Below are 24,046 nucleotides of genomic sequence, written 5' to 3'. Positions count from 1 at the left end.
TGTAAAATAGTCGAATCGAAAGCATAACATAAACTGTAGAACACGCAGAAAGCATGTAACATTGGAATTTAAATATACACTGTGCCCGGAAAGTATGGAACAAATTCATTATTAGCTAAACAGAGCATTTTAAGAAATAATCCTGAAACACTCCGATTTCAATTTTAATTTACCGTATTTTAAAATGATAATCTAATACAGTGGGTGAATTACTTTCGAGTAATGACGTCACCGTCATTTTTTTTAAATGGAACACCCCCATTTCGTCTCAATTTTCCGATAACTCTAGCTGAGCTGATTTCAAAAATGTATCACATTTTGATTCCAATTGGTACAGGTTGGACAAAAATACAATAGTTTTTTTTTGGTGTGCTCATAAAGTAACGCGTAACATTCTATATTAGTTTAATTTACAATATTATCAAAAATACTTATTGTCTAGCGGCAATTGGTTTGAATGTAACATCCTGTAGTTTGTTACATTTTTAGATTAATAAAAATGAGCTGTTTCCAAACATGTTTGGTACTTGTGGTCTAGCAGGCAGAATATGAAAGAAATTATTTCTTATCAATTTAAAAAAAAACATAGTCGTCTAGTTTTTTGTGAAATGTCATTATTTGTTTAGTCATTTATTGGTGTTCAATGACAGTTTAGTACTACAATATTTTTGGTATTCGTGAATGTTTTAATTATTGCTTAGATTCAATTTATTATTTTTGTCCACCCTGTACCAATTGGAATCAACATGTGATACATTTTTGGAATCAGCTCAGCTAGAGTAATAGGAAAATTGAGACAAAATGGGGGTGTTCCATAAAAAAAATGACGGTGACGTCATTACTCGAAAGTAATTCACCCTGTATCTTAGATTATTATTTTAAAATACGGTAAATTAAAATAAAAAATCGACGTGTTTCAGGATTATTTCTTAAAATGGTCTGTTCAGCTAAATATGATTTTGTTCCATACTTTACGGACACAGTGTATATACTCTTCATATCGGTTCATTACTATATTGGATGAAGTTCTTGATTCTTGAAGGAATTTTCCTTGACCACAATTATATTCATTTCATGGAAATATGAGTAGTTGTGTAACCAAAATAGTTATTTTTCGATGACAATCTCTTGAAAATACAATATTTCAGTTTTACGAAGACGATTCCAGCTCTGCACTAGGACTAACTCAGCAAAGGCCTATAGCCTTAGTTGGCCTCATTGTGCCGATTTAGCATTTGTGCTCTTTCATAAGTTTGCTAATTATAATATTTTCATTGAACTGAATCTGCAGTGTCTAGGATATCTCATTCCTTGTATATTATAGAAAAGAGTTAAGAGAATCTTTACAATCCTTAAAATTTCCTTATTGAATTTGTTAGTCAAATTTTATTATTGACAACATGATATCTCATGGTAACACTTACTAGCAGTTTAATTAATTGGTTGAACTTATTAACCGATTTTGATGGTAATTAGAAAATGAGAAAAAATATCTTGTTATTGAAACCTCACAAATAGAGAAGAAGAAAATATCAGTCTAGAAAGAAGAAATTCTAGTGTTACAAAAGCTTTTTGCTTCAATATTGTCATGAACACAAAATAAGAATTCATAATCAGCAATTTTTGATGTGAAGCATTCACCGTTGGAAAAATTATCAGTGATATGCCTAAAACGCCATGAAATAGAGAGTGTGAAGATTATAAAAGATGTTTTCAAGTGGATTTAAAAAAAAAAGATAAGCAGCTTAGCATTGAGTGAAAATAAACAGGCCTGTGTAATTTGCATCATTTTTGCGACATAAAAATAAATTGTAGGATTGAATATGAGATAATCTGACTTCTGACCTCAGTGTTTTAATTATTTCCCTGGGTTATCTACAGTTCACTCTCACTTTATCATATGAGACCATCAACATTTCAAGTTTATAAACAACAAAAATTATTCGAAACTTTTAATTATTATAAGTCTACTAAAAGTCAAGGATATTCTCACTTTTCCCTATATGAATATTCATTGCTACACTTTTTTTTTCTGAATCCAACAGCAAAAACAAAACAATCTTATCGTGTATATATGAGAATTCAAAACAATCGAGAATCTACCTTCGACATATCTGTTATTCTAATCCACATTCCTAATGAGCACAATAACTGCAAATTTACACAAAAGTCACTACGTCGATGCGTACATATCGAGAGTTTTCGGGAAATTGAGCCGAATCTTGCGCTACGCTCGGCACGCACAACCGCAGGAAAACCGATCTACAATTGAATGAAGTTGGTGTGCGTCAACCTGAGTCTGAGTCCACCGGACCTGTCTTGTACACACATACAGAGACACTCATAGGTACACTCCGAGCAACTTGAGGAATTCATTGTTATGTAACACATTTGAATATCAAATACGTCGCACTTCCAAAAAAAATTTGCTATTCCAATGTATTCATGAAATGTCCAAATGTTAACTCCCAGATGTTCGTGAATGGAATTTGGTTTGCAAATATTCAAATGAATAAGCATTTGGAAATAACGCTCTGCGGGTATCACATTGAGATTTTTAATATAAAGACGTTTTATTCTGATGAGTGATAAATTTTTCTGAATTGACAATATTTCCTCAACTTAGTGCTTTGATTCGAGTTGAATTATGTTGAAAATATTAAATGAATCGATATAAATGAACTAAAAGTCAATTTCAAAGGATATTATGGTGATTCGTTTATTGCTTAGGGATTGTATTAGCTTTATATAACAGGCCTATTGAAAAGTACCCGGTCTACCATAGTAAAACACATTTTTTTGGCAAAATTCGATTTTGTTGTTCAACATAGTTGCCTTCGAGGGCGATACAGCGATTATAACGATCTTCCAACTTTTCGATACCATTTTTGTAGTACGATATGTCTTTCGCTTTAAAATAGGCCTCAGTTTCGGCGATTACTTCTTCATTATTGGCGATAAATTTCTTTCCAGTGAGCATTCTTTTGAAGTCTGAGAACAGAAAAAAGTCCCGAGGGTCAGATCTGGCGAATACGGTGGATGCAGAAGCAATTCGAAGGTCAATCCATGCAATTTTGCCATTGTTCTCATTGATTTGTGACACGGCGCATTGTCTTGATGAAACAGCACCTTTTTTCTTCAAATAGGACCGTTTTTCAACGATTTCATCCTTTAAACGATCCAATAACGCTTTATAATAATCGCTGTTGATGGTGTGGCCTTTTTGGGGGTAATCAATGAATATTATACCTTGCACATCTCAGATTAATGATGCCATACCCTTGCTAGCTGACTGTTGTGTTTTTCCTCGCTTTGGATTCGGTTCATCGTGTGCAGTCCACTCAGCTGAATGTCGATTGGACTCCGGAGTGAAATGATGAAGCCATGTTCCATTCATTGTCACATATCGACGCAAAAATTCAGGTTTATTGAACAGCATCAAACACTGCTCAGAATCATTGTGAACTTTCTTGATTTTTCGTCGGTGACAGCCTCTTTTGGGCGCCCACTGCGTTCGCCGACTTCGATGCTCATTTCGCCACGTTCAAACTCAGCATACCAATCAATGATGGTTGATTTTCCTGGTGCAGACTCCGGAAACTCTTCATCAAGCCAAGATTTTGCTTCAACTGTATTTTTCCCTCCAAAAAGCAATATTTCATCAGCACACGAAATTCTTTTTTTACATTTTTTTTTCAAATAACAAAAGTAGCTACACTCACAATGGAATATCTCACAAACTAATGGTCGGACTGCTGTCGAATTTTGACACGTATCGTACTAACTAAAAATCATATGGATTTAATACTAGCACCGCCATCTGTGCATCAGACCGGGGACTTTTCAATTGGCCTAATAACTGCAAAGCTATGAAGTTGCCATCCATCAAATCGATGGCACAGTTCAATCAATTATTCAGATAAATCCTTAACGAAGTTGATTTCAAACTTTAACGGAACACCCAGTAGGTAGACCACGATATTCAAACACTAGTAGATTTCTCCGTATGACAATTGTTTGTGAGTGAAATGATAACAGAAATTGGTATATCCGAATTTAGGCATGTTGATTTGGAACGAGAGATCTCAACTAGTGTTTTCTTTACTGTTATTCCTCCCACTGGTATTTTGAAACATTATAAAGAAGTTCCATGTCGAAATCTTCGATGAAGACAGTAGGAAGGTTTGGACATGCCTTTGAAAAAACGCTCCTACGTTTTACCATGAAAATATACGAACTTTTGGGCTCTATTACGAAATTATGGATTTTAAAAGAAGAGAATGCTCATAATAAATCATGTCAATTATCACTGATTCATTTGATCCAAATTATCTTTCTCGAAAAGCAGATAATGACATTTTGAGAAAATAATCAAACAATTGCTCGTCGAGGTTTTGTATAAGTAGGTTGTAACGGAACATACTAACTGGATTTGGAGCCCTAACTACCAAGATTATTTTAATGGGGCTTTTCTTTACATGAATAGAATTTTCACATAACTTGTAAGTTCATTCTGTCGAGATAAAATGCCCAGGTTAAACACATTCGACCTATTTAAATTTCATTAATTAAGTTGATACAAACTTTTTTTATGTTAACGAACCAATGCAATGGCCGAAGTGATTCTAAATGAATGGGAACAATGAACTGGAGAACGTGCATTTATGAGGTTTTGAATATTCACCAACCAGAAGCAGGCCTGGGAAAAATATCATTATCACTCTAGTTCTAAAACTTCTGAATCTATCCAAACTCGAAACCCTTTTACTTTATTATTTTCCATAAATAAGACTTAAATTCAAGTCCACCGTGTTAAATTTTGTTAACCGCTGTTTTTAATGATATTTCATCAGGAAATAATGAACCATATAATTAAATTAACAGTGTTTTATAGTTGCTGTTTTTTGAGCTGCATGAGAAGTTTAGATGGTTTGTGTCTATGGTTTGATAGTCTGCAACGTATTCGCCAGATCTGGAACCCAGCGACTTCTTCCTGTTCTCAGACCTCAAAGGAATGCTCGCTGGAAAGAAATTTAGCACCAATGAAGAAGTAATCGCCGAAACTGAGGCCGATTTTGAAGCGAAAGGCAAATCGTATTACAAAAATGGTATAGAAAAGTTGGAAGATCGCTAAAATCGCTGTATCGCTCTCGAAGGCAACTATGTTGAATAATAAAAACCAATTTTTCCAAAAAAATATGTTTTACTACGGCAGACCGGGGACATTTCAATTGGCCTGTTACCTCAGATGATTGGAAAAAGAATTTGAGACCTTTCAATCATGCTCAGAGGTGTAAAAAGAAGAATCTATGATCTATGATCGCACTTTTGGAACTTAATGAACCATTCCAAATGTGAACGTTGACAGGAAGCAGAAAATGAGACAATTTAAGATGGAACATCAATGGGAAATCCTTTAGGTGCTGTGCAAGTATCCGTGATGATCCACGAAGAATAGCATAAAGAGATCTTTAACAGAATCGCGCTACTGCATCTTGGTGGCCTGAAAATCCGGTTTCCATCCACTTCTTTCATATTTATCAGTTAATCAAGTGAGTATGGACAAAATCATTCAGTCGAAGCATTACGCATTGCTGTCTCGATTCTATCTGGACAAGTGAGATGATGGCTGAATGAAGACAACTGAATCTACTGTTTAGAATGGGCTCGACGCCCACTTGGAGAATATTAAATAGAATATTCATGCTCCCGAATATGAATGCCATACATTTATATCCAATGCAGATTTATGTTGTGTTTTATCAGAGAATTTTTTATTACGTGATAATTGTCTTTAAGTTATCTCCCTTAGATAGTGTTTTGCGATTTCTACAATCAACAGAAATATCGAATATCTCTCAAATTTTGCATTTCAAGTGCAAGTTTAAACCATCGGCCTATTTAGAAGTACCAGGTACTTCAGATTCATAAAAACATAGCTAACTTTTCTTATATTCTGATGGCTTATAACAGGCCAATTGAAAAGTTTCCGGTCTACCATAGTAAAACACATTTTTTTGGCAAAATTCGATTTATTCAACATAGTTGGCTTCGAGGGCGATACAGCGATTATAGCGATCTTCCAACTTTTCGATACCATTTTTGTATGACGATTTGTCTTTCGTTTCATGCAATTTTGCCATTGTTGTCATTGATTTGTGACACAATGCATTGTCTTGGTGAAACAGCACCTTTTCTTTTCTTTCTTCAAATGGGGCCGTTTTATAACGATTTCATCCTTTGAACGATCCAATAACGCTATAGAATATTCGCTTTTGGAGGTAATCAATGAATATTATACCTTGCACATCCCAGAATATTGATGCCATAACCTTGCCAGCTGACTGTTGTGTTTTTCCTCGCTTTGGATTCGGTTCATCGTGTGCAGTCCACTCAGCTGACTGTCGAATGGACACCGGAGTGAAATGATGGAGCCATGTTTCATCCATTGTTACAAATCGACGCAAAAATGCAGGTTTATTGCACTTAAACAGTTTCAAACACTTCTCAGAATCATGAACACGTTGTTGCTTTTGATCGATTGTGAGCTCGCGCGGCACCCATTTTGCACACAGCTTTCTCATGTACAAATATTCGTGAATGATATGATGTGCACGCTCAGATGATATCTTCACAATGTCTTCTATCTCGATCAACTTCACTTTACGGTTATTCCAAATTATTTTGTGAACTTTTTTGATTTTTTTCGTCGGTGACAGCCTCCTTTGAGCGTCCACTGCGTTCGCCGTCTTCGGTGCTCATTTCACCACATTTAAACTTAGCATAACAATCAATGATGCTTGATTCTCATAACCGCATGGAGTGATAATTTTAGTTGAAATAAGAAGTTTTTTCAAGTTGTGGGATATTGTATTCAGAAGATTTCCAATGCCTCAGTGGCGTAGTTTTCGGAAGTATCGTATCTTCAATTGACACTAACCTCTTCATTCTTTTCATTGAGCAATTCCCTGTGATTTTTCTGACATAATAATGTTAGTTCATTTGCATATTTAAGCTCACGCAATAAGAAAAACACCAGATCGACCACCTCAAGAGTCCTCCTGTTTTTTCAATCGTTGAGTACAAACTCAGCATATGAATGTATTCATTAAAATATCCAAATAACACAGTGAGAACAGTGTACATTCAAGAATTTGTTAGACAAAATTGTCCCTGGATAGAAATAAATTCCAATGGAAATATCTTTAGATACTGCATCTTTTTTTAAGATGCCAAAAAGGATCTTGGAAAGTATCTGAAAGTGCTACCGGAAAGTATCTTAGATACTTCACCTATTATTACCTATTACGTGACTAAAGTCCTACTCAATTAACAAAAATGCATCACATAATTGAAGGTTTCTATGAAATTAAAAAAAATGTTTTATAGCTGCAATGAAAATTAATTCCAAACTAAACATCAATGAGTAACAATTTTCCTAAATTACCTGTTATCCCATTGACGTGTGTTAAGCTCCTAAATGAGTTGAGGCTCAACTTAATAACGCATTTCAGTTTAATCATTCCATCTACATCGCACAGTCCATTTCATCGCATATGACACATATAAATCCACATACTAGATACTATAATGATAACATTCCTTGGTATAACTTTACATACGTAAAATATGACACTCCTTCAACGTGTTATGCTTGAAATATGACCAAGTTCGAATGGACAAAAGCTCGATTATAACGAATCTGTGCTAATATGCGAAAAAAAAACGATAATTGTTACCAAGTATCATGTCGCATTCATCTTTTACGTAGGGAAAAAATTTCCTGGCATCAGGTTCCAATAGGATACTCTACTATTGTGTAAAACGATACCCAACTAACGGTTCCAAGAAAAACTTGCACTTTTCCAACAAATGCAGTTCCTTCATAATCGGATCACAGGACAAAGTCGAACTTATGAAAACCTGATGTAGCACATACTCACGTGACAGTTACCTTTCTCCATCGTGAACAGATCAATAGTTTTAGGTTTATTACTTCCAGTGGCAAATCTTCGAGTAGAATAAAATATTACATTCACAGTTATCAAGCCATTGCTCACACAGTATTTTTCCCATCAAAAAAACATTGTTTTATCAAGACTCAAATTTCGTTTATATCCATTTTTTCAAACATACATAAATGTAGTGTCACTCAACCTTCAATATCTAGATACAGACCCAACTCAAACGTCCTGGGATTGTTGTCCAAGTTCATGATCTTCTTATAAACACTCTGTACATATTTGATACAAACCTCAAACACTCTTATAATACTACGTATTTACAGAATCGAAAAGGAAACAAATTTTTTCGAAAAAAGCTTTTTCTGCTGAAATATTAAGAAAAAATTGAGTCCTCATTGCCACCATTTTTTTTTCATAAGAATCCCATTAACTCATGAACCGTTGAGTTTTCACCCAAGGTATGGCATATAGCCGAAATTGTCAACAAAAAAGCTATGTTATGATGCAATTATATACGGAGTGTGCAATTTGAAATAAGGAAGTAGTAGTCTGTTTCCGGTATAACCGATAGTTGTAGAGATCTGAATATATTTAAGGGAGAAAAATCATTGTCTCAAACCCCAATATGCAAATTTTCAGCACGAAATCATTATTAGTTTTCCATAAACGTCTAATAGCCCATACCGGTGAATCACCCTGTATATCGGAACATTAAAAACTTATCTCATGAAATCACGTGATATCAAACAGTAAGATCATCCATCTAGCACGGAAAAGAAGGTTGCAATAATAAGTTCGATAAAATGCGATAACGTTTGATAATAACAAATAAAAGTTCATTTGTACCTACTCCTTGCCATTGTGGAGCACCAAGCGAAAACATCACAGAATCACGTATTATGAACGAAAAATTCATTTATGCGAACGTTGAGGAAGTAGCATTGTAATTAATACTGTAATATGCACGGGTTACTGCCGGTATTCAAACAAAATCTAACGCAGGAGGCAACAAGAAATAATTACAAACACCTACGATCACCTTATTCGGTGTAATGTTTCTTAGAAATTAACAGGCCAATTGAAAAGTCCCCGGTCTACCATAGTAAAATACATTTTTTTTGGCAAAATTCGATTTTATTATTCAACATAGTTGCCTTCGAGGGCGATACAGCGATTATAGCGATCTTCCAGCTTTTCTATACCATTTTTGTAGTATGATCTGTATCAAAAATTTTTTATTCTAGGAAATACAATATTCATTTCCTAGGAAAATAGTTGAAATTAGTAAATGTATTTCTATTGGAAGACCAACAGGAAATTATTTATAATTAGGAAGTGTCATAGGCAGTCTCTCAAAGATGCAAGTCGGTATTCTCTTTACTGAACATCATTATTGATGTCTAACCAGTAGAATGAAAGTTTTTCTCCAAATGTCACAAGTACAATTTATCTTCTCTTTGTAATGCACTTATCAATGTTATTCGCAACTTTGAATAATTATATACATTTCCTTTTACTAGTTTTATTGGAATCACCATAACACTCCATCTTTATTAACTAGAGAGTTATTGACTGTTCTTGATTTTTGCACATTGGTAGCGAATCAGCTTGTGAGAAATGATGATAGCTTCTCTTCGTTGTTTGACTAATGATTATATGAACGGCTGCATCGTTAATTGAGACTTCAAGTATAGCATGATGTATTTCCGAGTTTAGCAAATAGAAGCTTCTGAACCCTTCCAATGAGGAAGAAATCCGCTTTGAGATTGATTTGGCTCAATTATTAACAATAAGAATCCTTTTTCGTTAACAAATTTAACAACTTTAAGAAGGGTATCATGAAAACCAATTAGTAGAGAGGCACATAATAAAAAGTTTGAATAAGAAGAACCTTTCAATGCGTATCCACCTAATCTAATTTCTTATAATATAAATGGAAATTCCACGATTTGTCTAAAAATAAAAATATTGAATATATTAGACCAATTAAGTCTCCGGTCTGATGCACAGATGGCGGTGCTAGTATTAAATCCATATGCTTTTTAGTTAGTACCAACCTTCAAATGATAAGTGCCAAAAATTGACAGCAGACCTACCATTAGTTTGTGAAATATTGCGTTGTGAGTGTAGCTACTTTTTTATTTGAAAAAAGAAGGAAAAGAAGGATTTCGTGCGCCGATAAAATATTGCTTTTTGAAGGGAAAAAATTAAGTTGAAGCAAAATCTTGGCTTGACGAAAAGTTTCCGGGGTCTGCACCAGGAAAATCCACCATCATTTGATTGGTATGCTAAGTTTAATCTTGATGAAATGAGCAGCGAAGACGGCAAACGCAGTGGTACAAGAGGCTGTCACCGACGAAAAAATCAAAAAAGTTCACAAAATAATTTTGAATGACCGTGAAGTGAAGTTGATCGAGATAGCAGACATTGTGAAGATATCATCTGAACATGTACATCATATCATTCACGCATATTTGTACATGAGAAAGCTGTGTGCAAAATGGGTGCCACGCGAGCTCAAAATCGATCAAAAGCAACAACGTGTTAATGATTCTGAGCAGTGTTTGAAACTGTTTAAGTGCAATAAACCTGCATTTTTGCGTCGATATATGACAATAGATGAAACATGGCTCTATCATTTCACTCCGGAGTTCAATCGACAGTCAGCTAAGTGGACTGCACACGATGAACCGAATGCAAAGCGAGGGAAACACAACAGTCAGCTGGCAAGGTTATGGCATCAGTATTCTGGAATGCGCAAGGTATAATATTCATTGATTACCTCCAAAAGGGCCAGACCATCAACAGCGATTATTATATAGCGTTATTGGATCATTTAAAGGATGAAATCGTTAAAGAAACGGCCCCATTCAAAGAAAAAAAAGTTCTGTTTCATCAAGACAATGCGCCGTGTCACAAATCAATGAAATAATGGCAAAATTGCATGAATTGGGCTTCGAATTGCTTCTGCATCTACGGTGTTCGCCAGATCTGGCCCCCGTGACTTTTTCCTCTTCTCAGACCTCAAAAGAATGCTCGCTGGAAAAAAATTTAGCGCCAATGAAGAAGTAATCGCCGAAACTGAGGCCTATTTTGAAGCGAAAGACAAATAATACTACAAAAAAGGTATCGAAAAGTTGGAAGACCGCTATAATCGCTGTATCGCCCTCGAAGGCAACTATGTTGAATAATAAAATCGAATTTTGAAAATGTGTTTTACTATGGTAGACAGGGGACTTTTAATTGGCCTGTTAATACAATAAAAAATAATGATAAATTGCTACGAATTTTCAAAGACAACCAAAAACCAGATATAAAGTAGGTATCATAATATTATTAGATACTTATTACAAAAGAAATATGATGGCCATAAGTGTAATCCACATATATTCTTCTAAAAATAATAATTTGAACTTTCGATTCTACCATACGTCTATCAAACATCCTGTGTAGTACACGAGTTCTTCAAGACTCACCCATTCAAAAATAAATCGAATATTATGAGGTGTTCTTTCCTTGAACCTCATTAATAAAACATGAGAGATGAATAATCATTTTCAATGTCGAATGAAGATATGCATACTGGTCTCCAGAAATCTACAAGCGAATCGTGTCAATTTCAATCTCTTCAGATTAAAGTGAAAATTATAAGTGGTTAATCCTTCTTTTGCTCCGGCTCATCTAGTCCAGAAAGGCCGAACGGTCTAGATTTTGTCCTGATGAGCATTATTTTTAGACCGGATGTAGAAGATTCATTTCGTTTGGTGCCTCTACTTGCGCGTCCATAAATATTTCGCTGTGATATCCCAGTTGCTCTTCATTTTATGAAATTTTTATTTGTTTTCAGTGTTTTGTCTGGAGATAAACTTGAGATGATGGATTATAAACTGGTTCATAGCATTCCAGGAAAACATATAGTCTTTCAGCTCTTTCTTCGAACCAAAACTTGAAAAATTCATCAGAAGCTGAAAACCTAATCAATTAACCAATGCCTTCGAAACTTTCTCAAATGTTTTTCATTATGTATAAGCATTGATTCTTCGAAGTTTCCTTCAACAGTGAAGAAGTTCGATATGAATAAATAAAAATATATGATATAACATACCAAAAGTAGCACACCATAATCGGAGAACCTGCTGAAGAAATGGTATTTTTAAACTAACTTCACCTTCACGTAACTCCTACAGAAGTATGGCAGGCAACTTCCTACGAATCGGTTGTCATTAATTCAAATATCTATTAGTTAACAGAATGTAGATGATCATTTAATGCAGTGGGCATAATTGAAACCATCACAAACTGAATTCGCATCTGAGATCGTTAATGCACACATTACGTCGTGAGCAGTATAAAAAACGATCATAAAAAGAAGATCCATTATTGAAAATAACAAACCGAAACACTGCAAATTTCTCACAAATTTTTTCATTGTTTTCCTCATCTATAAATGTAAATCACATTGAAATTTGTATAGAATCAAATTTAGCCAAGCGAATCGTGTAGATATCCGAAAAAACAGCATTTCATCAAAAGTTAAAGTGACGCTAGATTATATTATATCAGAGCTATTTTCGTTATAGCTCATCTACCTTTTGCCTTCCAGTTCCAGAGTTTTAATGAACTCTAGTATCTGGGATAGCTTCAAGGGGGCTAATTTCTTCCTTCTACAAGTTTCTTGTCCAAAGCAGATTCTTCGTTGGCTAGTGATGGCAAGGAACTCCGTCACCAGGTGATTATGAGTTTCTTCCTCCTCCCTACAGAATCTGCACTCGTCATTTTCTGCTAGACCGATTTTCTTTAGGTGTTTCCTAAGGCGACAATGTCCAGTGAGGAATCCAGTGAGAAGATAGTATTCTTGCTAAGATCCAGATATTTCTTGGATCACGCAGTGTCGAAGTTTTTGGAATGATCCAAGCCAGGAGTGTTTCTCTTTCGGTGTTTTCCTTCTCCTGAAGCTCTTTCTTGTATGAACCTTTACCTAACCACAAAAAGGTTCTGGGCCAATGAAAGGAGTTTGTGCTCCTTTTCTGGCAAGTAGGTTGGCTCTTCATTGCCTCTTACTCCCGAGTTGCCTGGAACCCAGGCTAAAAAGACCTTGTTATTCTTGCCTATTTCATTTAGTGTTCTTCGGCACTCCAGTACCATCTTAGAATCGATGATAGGAGAGCTCAGTGCTTTGATTGGAGCCTGACTATCATAATGTATCGCTATATCACATTTCTTAGCTTCTTTCTAGGTTAATAAGTATCACTGCCTGAAATATACAGCGGCCTAGCAATAATGAGCATTTGTGTACCATTGAGTGGTATTCTTTTTGAGAACTAGAATTGTGGACTCCCTTTCTCAATGTTCTTTTCTACTTAGTATCGTAGTGAAGGTTTTTTTATCGCTAGATTTGTTGTTGTTTGAAAAATAGATGAAAAACAGTTTTGTGTGTTGATAAAGCAGTGGCTTGATAAGTGTTATTTAGACTGTGCTCTATTGAAACCAAAAAAGATGCTCCAGGGAAGGAAATTTAGCTCTAATGTAGAAGTAAATACACTGTTACTTCGAAAGCAAAGACGAATCACTCTATTTTGACGAATAGAATGGGAGAATTGTGTTTTTATTGATCATGATAGCGTAATGAGAACGTTGGCATAAAAACTACATATGACCAGTACCTCAAGTATAAGACCTTAGACAAACAAACAGTATCCATACAGTTTCGCATAAGAAGTACCTAATTAAGATAATGGTTCTCATCAATTGCCATTAGGCAAATGAATTAATCCTGTTATTAATAAATTAATTATGCATTGAAGACGCACACGCAGAGTCATCGAATACGAATAGGACATAATAGAGAAAATCTGAAAATTTTCTTGTGAAAATACGCGCAATAGAGGTTATGGTAAAAAGAAAGATGCGAGTATTGATACTTTGATTCCCTTATAAATAATTCAATCGTATTGATTATATTCTCGCAATTAAACGAAGAATTCTCATGGAGAAAAGGCTTTCGGATAAGTACAGGGTGAGGCAAATAAATTGTGGTTCGATTAGTGTCGAAAAGAAAAGTTCTCTGAAGTTGGACAAGTTGGATATGTAGACCAGTCAAGTAGCTACAAAAAGGGACCTTCCAACTTTATGCTGCCGTGCACTTTTCAAGAGGATCCCTAGAAGACGAACACAGAAAACAGAATCTGCTTCGTTATCCAGAGTAAAAATAATTCTCTATGAGAACTGGAGCAAGTTGTTGACAATTTCCAAACGTTCACTTATGAATTTTCGAGATCAACGCGAATACCAAACATATCGATGTTTCGTTCTAGATTTTCTCGGTTCGTAGAAACAGAAAAACACTTATTACTTATCCAATCAGTAGATCTCCGGTACGCATCTCGATGAAAAAAAAAATAATCGAACGAGAACCAACCAACGTAATTAGTGATTACTTTTAACATGGAGAGAAAAGCTACATGATTTAATTATTCATTTCCTTCTGCCTTCTACTCATCCGAAATAGAAATGTACCAACATTCTATGATTTACATTTATGTTGTCTTCATTGGTGATTAGAGCGCTTTTCAGTTCATTCAAGTGAAATAAATGAACGCCCACGCTAAAAGTTAGCCATTAGCAATTGCTTCAGTGTTTAATTCAATGAGCGCCTCAAGCTCCATAAAGAAAGGATTGATAATGAGTGTTCTTCGGATGTCGATGAATTAAATTCTACCAGCCAATTTATAGAAAATGACGGTATGAAAATACAGAGCAATAAATGTTGTATCAATATCAGTAAAATATTCTATAGTGCTTAAAACATGGCTTAGAAGTCTCAATTTTCCCCTTTCGATATATGCCATTATACAGGGCGAGTCTTTGACGTGTACGTATATTTCCTGAGGTCAAAGGAAACACTTTTTTCCCTTACCATTGTTTCTTATTCGGCTGGGTTGAAAAATTACAGGCTGTTGAAAATAAAAATGTTATTTTTAGTTATCCCTAGCCAATGAAATTGAATTGTGGGAAATTATTTTTGGAATATAGTTTTTTATTGTTGTGATGATCTTTTCCAAACATAAAAATTCCGGTCAACTCCAGAATCCCCGCTATATTAAGTGAGAAAAAAATCGAATCGGAGAAAAAAGTAAACGATAAAAGTGTTCGCTTTGACCTCAGGAAGCTTGAGTTGAAATAAATGTACAAGTCAAAGACTCACCCTGTATATGTTCCTAAATTGGAGGTACAAACGAAAATGATAGATTCATCGGATCATTCTAAGAAGAAAAAGTCCTATAAACATGGGCTCGCAAACGCTTTGTTTTCAAGATACAGAATATTGAAGTTTGTTTTTTTTTTTCATAGCACCTCCCTTCACAAGATATTCAACTTAAATTTGGCATGATTATTCCAATTTGAGGTTTTCATCATGTATCGTACTAATTTCGAGTGCAAAACTACAGGGTGATATTTTTTCTCGACCAGCGTCCACTTCTTTCCTCTAGAACTTATTTAAGTGTACCACTGGTGTTTTAAAAAAAAATTAAGAGAAACTTTAGTCTAGTACTACACTTTTTGGTTCTTGTAGTTTTGTTGTATCTGCTACCGATTTCTATCAAAAAATTTCAAACAATTTTCTAGTAATCCTCAGGAAAATCCAAATTATTATAAAGATCCAGTTAGTTAGCTGTGATGAGTGAATTGATTGTAAATTTTGTACTTATTTACCCAATCTGATATAATTATCACAAGAAGTAGCACTACATGAGACACCCTGTATCTCGAAAACATAGTATTAGCAGCCCATGTTTATAGGACTTAAATGATTGCAAATGATTACAACCAATTTCAGACGACAATAATTATTACGAGATTAAGCAATTTGTTGAATGAATTTTGTGTGCACTTACCTCGTGAGTTAAAAGAGATGGTGTCTGTGAATTCACCCCCTAATCTGGTGGCAGAAGGTGGTAAGGTGGATAGGTGAAAGGGATGATTAACCTCTTCTGCACAGGTTCGTGGTTATCACTTAATTGGAGTATCACACAGTTCACTCGAAATTGCTTAATCAGTTTTTAACAGAAGAACAGGAATTGAAATATACAGGGTGGCCATTTGAAAACGAAACAGACGAGATTACAGACGAAATAAAGTTTTTCGATAGAAATGCTCGGACAGGTCGATTTCTGTTTCGAGGGGGACAACTTAAGATGTAGGTTACGGACGCATAGCGCTTCAACCCTTGCTACTACAACCCTCACCCCCAAATTTTGAATAGGGAAGATGGGGTGAGTGATACCTCATTTGAAAGGTATTTTTATACTGATTTCAGCACAGTAATTGTTTTTTCATTTTATGCATTAGTTCTCGAAATATTCTTAACTAAGTATTTGAAAATGAAGTGGTGTTTTCATGGCACTTGAAGTGTTTTGTGAAAAATCGACATTTTGAGCTTCAAAACAACCATGACTGTGGCTTCCTTCCTAGCTAACTAACGCATAAATATTTCGAGAACTAATGCATAAAATGAAAAAACAATTACTGTGCTGAAATCAGTATAAAAATACCTTTAAATTGAGGTATCACTTACCCCATCTTCCCTATTCAAAAATTGGGGGTGGGGGTTGTAGCAGCAAGGGTTGAAGCGCTATGCGTCCGTAACCTACATCTTAAGTTGTCCCCCTCGAAACAGAAATCGACCTGTCCGAGCATTTCTATCGAAAAACTTTATTTCGTCTGTAATCTCGTCTGTTTCGTTTTCAAATGGCCACCCTGTATAAGCACAGTTCGACACTTGAGAAAATTATTATTAATGGCGATGTTTGTTTACCGACCGGGATCATTCCGCGGCCGCAGGTGGCGCCAACTAACAACAAATTTTCTCCAGGAGCTACAGGGTACATTCACGACGTAACAGGGCTTTTTCCTCAAAATTATCCAAGAAATCCCTCGTTTTCCTTTGTACCTATCTGTATATCGACATCAAATCACGGAACAAAGACGTTATGCATAAAAATTAGGATATTTCTGATAAATTCAAAGAAAAAGGACCGAATTATCACAATATACACCTGTGAAATTCGAAATTCCCAAACTGAGAGTAGTACAAATCACTTTTCGAAACTATTGAAAATATTTATCTTCAGATGGTTCCAACTGATCAATCAACATCATAAAATTCGCATAAGAAATATTGATATAATTCTAAACTTGAGAGTTGGCATCAATATCTTTTCATCGAAAAACTATTTTTTATTTATAGCAATTAATTATGGCTACATATGAACTGCATCCGGTAATTCTGAATTAACGAACGACCTCCTGTAAAAACAGATCACAAGGTCTCACACTTCTCTCACTTTTAGCCATTTGGAAAGCGCATAATATAACAAGATCTACATTTCCATTTGGAGAATACGCATTTAACCTTACCTTATTTATTTCAGCGAAGTTACTCCTACAAGTCCACACACGACAGTATTTTGATCCCATATGTACCCTAAAACATATTTTCGGTATGTAAGTTATACATATGTGATGATATGATGTATAGAAAAAGTTTTGATAATTGAAAAAATAAGCCCTAGTCGAATTTTTTAGATAATTCATATGGATAGATGTTTATTTAATTTTAAAGAGAAAGGTATGCCATCAATGATAGAAAGGGATATCAACCAGATGACCACTATGGAGCAGCACCATATTATGTTCTTGAAATTTCCCACAACCAATTCCCACATTTGAGGCTCTACGTCCTCGATAACTTCAAGAATTCTATCTTTAAGGTTCTGAATCGATTTTGGAACATTGGCATAGAGTTCATCTTTCACTTGGCCCTAAAGAAGAAATTCTAAAGGTGTTAAATCCTAAGATCTCGGTGGCCAATTGTGGTCACCTCTTTGAGAAATAACCCTGAAACTTTTATTAGAAAATTTCGATTGTTTCATAGCTTGTGTGGTATCCAGCGCATTCTTATCGAAAATTCACGTCGTCTACATCAATATCTTTCAAATTCTGATAAAAAATCATTAATCATAACTAGTTTCCAAGATCGACGAGGAATCGACACACTACAGGCTACAGCAGCAATATTCTCAGTTTTTCTTGAGCGACGCACACGGTTTCGATGCTTCACATCACTAACTTGTCCCAACATCTTAAATTTTTCCACCAGCTTCACCGTTGCCGGTCGAGAAGGTGCTTCACGACGACCGAAAAGTGTTTTAGCAAAATTTTCAACATTTTTGTAGCCAATTTTAACAACTTCAATGCTTTTATGAAGTGTATATATTTCCATTTTAAGTAATGACGTAGTTTATACTTGTCGAATGTCAAAAGATGACAGCTGCCAAGGTAGCGAACTCTTATTGGAAAACCCTTTATAATCATTCTATCTGAAATGTTTGTTGGTCTATTTGCATATTATAACCTACCTACTCGTAATTTCATGACCATTTCAGACTCTCTATCAATGTGTGTTGAACTCTGATCTTTGTCCAAGGATGTCATTCATTATATTAGTTTTTAAGTCTTCATTAACGTCAGAGTTTTTTTATATAAAACCTTTTTGCTGGGTGCGAAACCATTGAATACTTATTCATCAATGTAAAGTGCAAAATTTAGTCGCAATCTTTATTTTAAGAGACAAGCTTCTATTCTCATAACAATTGTTCCAGTAGTTTGACTTATAACTCCCTTATAATTTATTTTATTGGAAACCTACATATATGTGTATTTGTTGTACGTGAGACCACTAAATAAATCAACAACCTGTAGTGCGTGGTAAAACTTGAATTAAAATATGGTACAGGATCAGTGGTAGCAACAAATGCTTCGAAAATTATTTCCACCCAACTCAAGTCCTAATTGATAGTCGGTAAATTGAATTGAGGTCTATCTATTCACCAATATTTAATAAATGAAACAATTAATGCAGTTAAAACAATGGGCGATTAATTGAAATTGATTAAATGATCCCTTTTGAACTTTCATATAAATTGTACCCATACTCTGGTTGTTGGAATTAAGATTCAAGATTTAAAAATTGAATTTCAATTAACTTTGATTTATTAAAGTGCGGACTTGGTTTGAACTGAATAACTATTCAACTCTCGATACTTTGTGATAATTATGTTTTATTTTACTAGAGATAAGAAATTTTCAGGGTAGTATTAGGGACCGAATATATCGGTTTAGTTTATTTATGACCAAAATGCAAAATAGTGGAACGAATGTTTATAATTTTTTTCCTAACAGTAGGAAGGTTCATACGAAAATTTGTGAGGAAATACCATGAATACAAATTCAAATAAGCATGGTAAAGCTTTGTCAGTTTTTCTGTCATTTTGACATAGAAATTTCGTCAAAATACGATCTTATTATTTCTTGTCTAGGGCAGTAATCTGTATTATATGAAAAAATTGGCTACGCCGTAACTAATGGAGAAAAATCCTCAATTAAAACTGACCCAAATGTACAATTCAGAACGCTTTCTTCGATGCTGAATACCCCCATAATACAACCTCTGGCAGTAGTGGAGGTAATTAAAAACTTTTAATTGCTCTTCTACTCGTGATACAATTGGGCACATCATGAAAGCAATTCTCGATTGGGCATCATCGAAAACGTACGCTAGTCTGCGGAAATAAGCTTTTTGGCGGTATAATAAAAATATCGTCTTATTTATTGACATCCTCATGGTTTGAACTTAAGAGAACGATAGATATCTGTTAATAAACGAGCAAAAACATTTATCTAAAAACTCGAAAAATTCATACCTATTATCACATGATAAGAAAAGAACTGTGGCAATTTTCTGCAATAAAATATACTAGTTGTTATAGGAGTTTGAACAGAATCATTTGAAAAGGAAATTACAAGGAAGTAACACAGTAGTAACTGCGTAGTGAATAGAATAGGATAATAAATTAATAATTTTATTGGCGTAATGGGTTTTTCAATGGGAATGATACAATTCAAAATAGCTATAATAGCAACACTGTGTATTATTTTCTTACATCCCTTATGTCCTTTTTGGTCAGTAGGTTATGCCATTTACTCGTGGAAAGATACACGCTTCAAAGTTTAGAAATTATTTTATCAAAATCAGTGCTCATTCGTGAATATTAGGCGAATTGAAAAGTCCCCGGTCTGATGCACAGATGGCAATGTTAGTATTAAATCCATATGATTTTTAGTTAGTACCAGCCTTCAAACGATACGTGTCAAAATTTGACAACAGTCCGACTATTAGTTGGTGAGATATTGCGTTGTGAGTGTAGCTACTTTTATTTGAAAAAAGAATTTCGTGTGGTGATAAAATATTGCTTTTTGAAAGGAAAAAATACAGTTGAAGCAAAATCATTGATTGGTATGCTAAATTTAAACGTGGTGAAATGAGCACCGAAGACGGCGAATGCAGTGGACGCCAGAAAGAGACTGTCACCGACGAAAAAATCAAAAAAGTTCACAAAATAAATTTGAATGGCCGTAAAGTTAAGTTATCGAGATAGCAGACATTGTGAAGATATCATCTGAACGTATACATCATATCATTCGCGAATCTTTGTACATGAGAATGCTGTGTGCAAAATGGGTGCCGCACGCACAATCGATCAAGAGCAACAACGTGTTAATGACTCTGAGCAGTGTTTGAAGCTGTTTGAGTACAATAAACCTGAACTTTTGCGTCGATTTATGACTGTTGCATTTTCCCTATATTTGAACCAATAAAATGATGTTATAAATTGTCTTACCAATATAAACTGTTCTCTGCTATTCCAAACAGCACCGCACTGTATAAGGAAGTAAAGGAACAGGGTATAAGGATTGAAATGGAACAAAATGGGACTTATACAATGCAAACTGACCTTCTAATGAACTGTAATCCTAATATATTTAAAATGTCCGTGAATATAATCAAAACCGTTTTGATTAACACCGAAAACTTTATACTAACAACCTTTAACTATTCTTTCCGACCGCCGATACCGATACTTCTTCCTCTGACAAAACATACGTCTCGATTTCCCAGAATCTGCGACGTTGCCAAAACTAAACATTATAATAACTTAAAAAGGGCTAAAACATACCCCCCGCCCTGAAAACTCAATTTCAGACACTTTGAAATCAAATACCTATCATGAATGAACTTGTCAAAATCATCCACTGTTAAAAAAAAAATCACCAAAAAAAGAAACAAAAACTAACCTCCAAAAAAAAAAATATATATAGTAGTCAACTCTTCTGACTACTGGGTCGGTAAAGGACATACCTTTACTACAGGTCGTGTATAGGTACCTTTACTCGTTTTTAGCGTTACATTACGTACTATACCATCTTTTCCGGGATGGACCGCTGTGACCAACGCTAATGGCCAATGCAGTGGTGGCGAATTTTCACACTTTAATATGACAACCGTGCCAACTTCAATATTTGAGCATTTCAAATGCCATTTTTCCCGAGTTTGTAATGTCGTTAGATACTCTAATTTCCAGCGCTTCCAGAAATCCTGAACCATCCGGTCAATCAGTTGAAAACGATCAAGCCTATTCAACTTGATATCCGACAAATCATGCGATGGAATACATTTTAATGGTGACATTGTCAAAAAATGTGAAGGTGTTAATGCTTCCGGTGCACTTGAATCTGATGACATACGACAAAGAGGACGTGAATTCAATAAAGCTTCCACCTGCGTAAGAAGAGTGCTGAACTCTTCAAAAGTTAGAATTTGAGTACCTACTACTTTATAAATCAGATTCTTAGCCGATTTAACATTGCTTTCCCACAAACCGCCCATGTGGGGTGCCCCGGCCGTATTAAATTTCCACTCAATACCATTCAAAGCTAATTCATTTTGAAACGAAGTTATGAATTGGTCCGAATTAATAAATTCATTAATTTCGCGAAGAACTTTTTTAGCACCCACAAAGTTAGTGCCCCTATCTGAATACAGAACATTACAAGTACCCCTTCGAGATATAAACCGTTTGAAGGCTTGCAAAAAATGATCCGTAGATAATGAACTGACGAGTTCCAAATGAACTGCTTTTACGCTCATACATATAAACAAACAAACATATCCCTTATATACTTGAGTTTTCCTATTCTTACCGAGTGATATTTCGAACGGTCCAAAGTAATCTACCCCCGTTTGAGAAAACACTTTTGTAGGATTCACTCTTGAAGCAGGCAAATTCGCCATCAGAGGATAATTATTTCTGGGCTTTAACCTAAAACAATGATTACAGGCATGTATTTGCTGTCGTATAACATTACGACCACCCACTATCCAATATTTTTGTCTCAACAACGCTTCTAAAAGAAATGAACCTGTATGGAGATTTATTTTATGATAGTATTGAATTAATTTTACCGTAAAAGGATCTTTGCCTGGAAGTAGAATAGGGTGTTGGCTAGTAAACTTGAGTGAAGAATTTTCTAATCGTCCCCCCACCCTGAGAACTCCATCTTGGATGAAGGGAGTCAATTTGCGTAATTTTCCATAGATCTCTTTTTCTGATTTCAATAACCTTATTTCCGATCCGAATGCTTTATTCTGAACAATTTTTATCAATACGATCTCCGCTTTTTTCAAATCATCTGCTATAATAAATTTTCTCTTGGGAAGCTTCTTCAAAAATCTAAGTACCCAAACCGTAATCCGCAAAACAGAAATCCACGACGAAACTCTCGAAAACATTGTATAAAACGACTCATTCGCTTCATTTTGAATAGATACATAACACCCAGTTTGCTCTATTTCTTCTTCAGAATCTCTTAAACAAGTCTCCCTAGTGATAGGCCAATCTCTGTCTGAAGATTGTAACCAAATTGGACCGGACATCCATAAAGGATTATCAATTAATTGTGAGGGAATACAACCTCTAGACAAAATATCAGCGGGATTTGTTACTCCGGAGATGTGAAACCATTGTGCTTTTGGACAATTTTCTTTTATTTGGCATACCCGATTCGCCACATATATGTCTTTCAGAAATACAGTATTCAACCATTGAATAACCGTCGAAGAATCTGAAAATGCTATTATCTTCGATATGATAATCCGTTTTTCAAACTCTTCTGTTACACGTTTTACTAATTGGGATAAAAGCAAAGCCGCAGCTAATTCCAATCTAGGAATTGTAATTAATTTAGTCGGGGATACTTTAGATTTTGCGCATAATAAATTAACAACGATTTTACCATCATCTCCGATTGTTCTCACGTAAACAACTGCACCGTAACCATCTTTACTCGCATCTGCAAAAGCGATCAACATAATAGGAGACGTTGTCACAACACCAGAATATCGTGCAAACTGAAAATTCTCAAGTATCGGCCATTCTTTTCTTAATATTGACCAACTTTTCGATATATCCTCCGTTACATCATCATCCCAACCCAAAGTCCGTTTCCACAATTGCTTTATCAAAAGTTTTAAGTGTAATATAAATGGTGCAAGAAGTCCCAATGGATCATAACATCGAGCCACCGTGGACAATATTATACGCTTCGTACATTTTGAATCTGGAACTTGAAAGAAAAATTTTAAATAATCAGTCTCCGGGTTCCAGTACATACCCAAAATTTTTGTGTCTGTTTTAAATGTTACCGAATTAACAAGTTTTTTATCAGTAGGAATTAAATTCAATAGATCGAGAGAGTTAGAAGACCACTTAACTAACTCGAATTTTCCTTCTGCGAATAATGACACTGATGGTGAATACAAATTGAATGCTTCCTCTTCCGAAGGAATGCTGCAAACCAAATCATCTATGTAAACATCTGTCGAAACTATTTTCGTTGCTAAAGGATAACTACATCCATTTTCTTTTATCAATTGCTTTATAGTACGAAGAGCTAAATATGGACTTGATTTTACCCCAAATGCTAAACGATTAAATTCAAATACCTGAACCGGATCATCAGGACTGAAACGCCAAAGCAATCTTTGAAACCTCCATTGATGATCAACTAATTTTATTTGATGATACATTCGTCGAATATCCGCTGTAATCGCTATTCGAAACAACCTAAAATTCAGCAATAAAGAAAATAGATCGGTTTGTAGTTTTGGACCACCATGTAAAATG

The 24,046-nt window shown here is 35.0% G+C and overlaps 1 protein-coding gene across 3 annotated transcripts in view; it reads right to left on the bottom strand.

Moving 5' to 3' along the window:
- Positions 1 to 24,046, bottom strand: part of LOC123686458 — a 182,662-nt gene that overhangs the window by 146,244 nt on the left and 12,372 nt on the right. Inside the window, exon 2 of one of the 3 annotated variants that reach the window (XM_045626608.1) lies at positions 17,382 to 17,448. The exons of 1 other annotated variant lie outside the window; for it this stretch is intronic. The gene's annotated coding sequence lies outside the window, so the exon portion shown is untranslated. Of the gene's footprint in view, positions 1 to 2,103; positions 2,274 to 17,381; positions 17,449 to 24,046 lie in introns of those variants that run through there. One more of the 3 variants, XM_045626609.1, reaches the window with a different exon arrangement.

This window comes from Harmonia axyridis, chromosome X (genome assembly GCF_914767665.1).
Source record: "Harmonia axyridis chromosome X, icHarAxyr1.1, whole genome shotgun sequence".
Classification (NCBI taxonomy): domain Eukaryota; kingdom Metazoa; phylum Arthropoda; class Insecta; order Coleoptera; family Coccinellidae; genus Harmonia; species Harmonia axyridis.
Note: the sequence above shows the minus strand (reverse complement) of the source record. Positions and strands in the feature narration are given on the sequence as shown.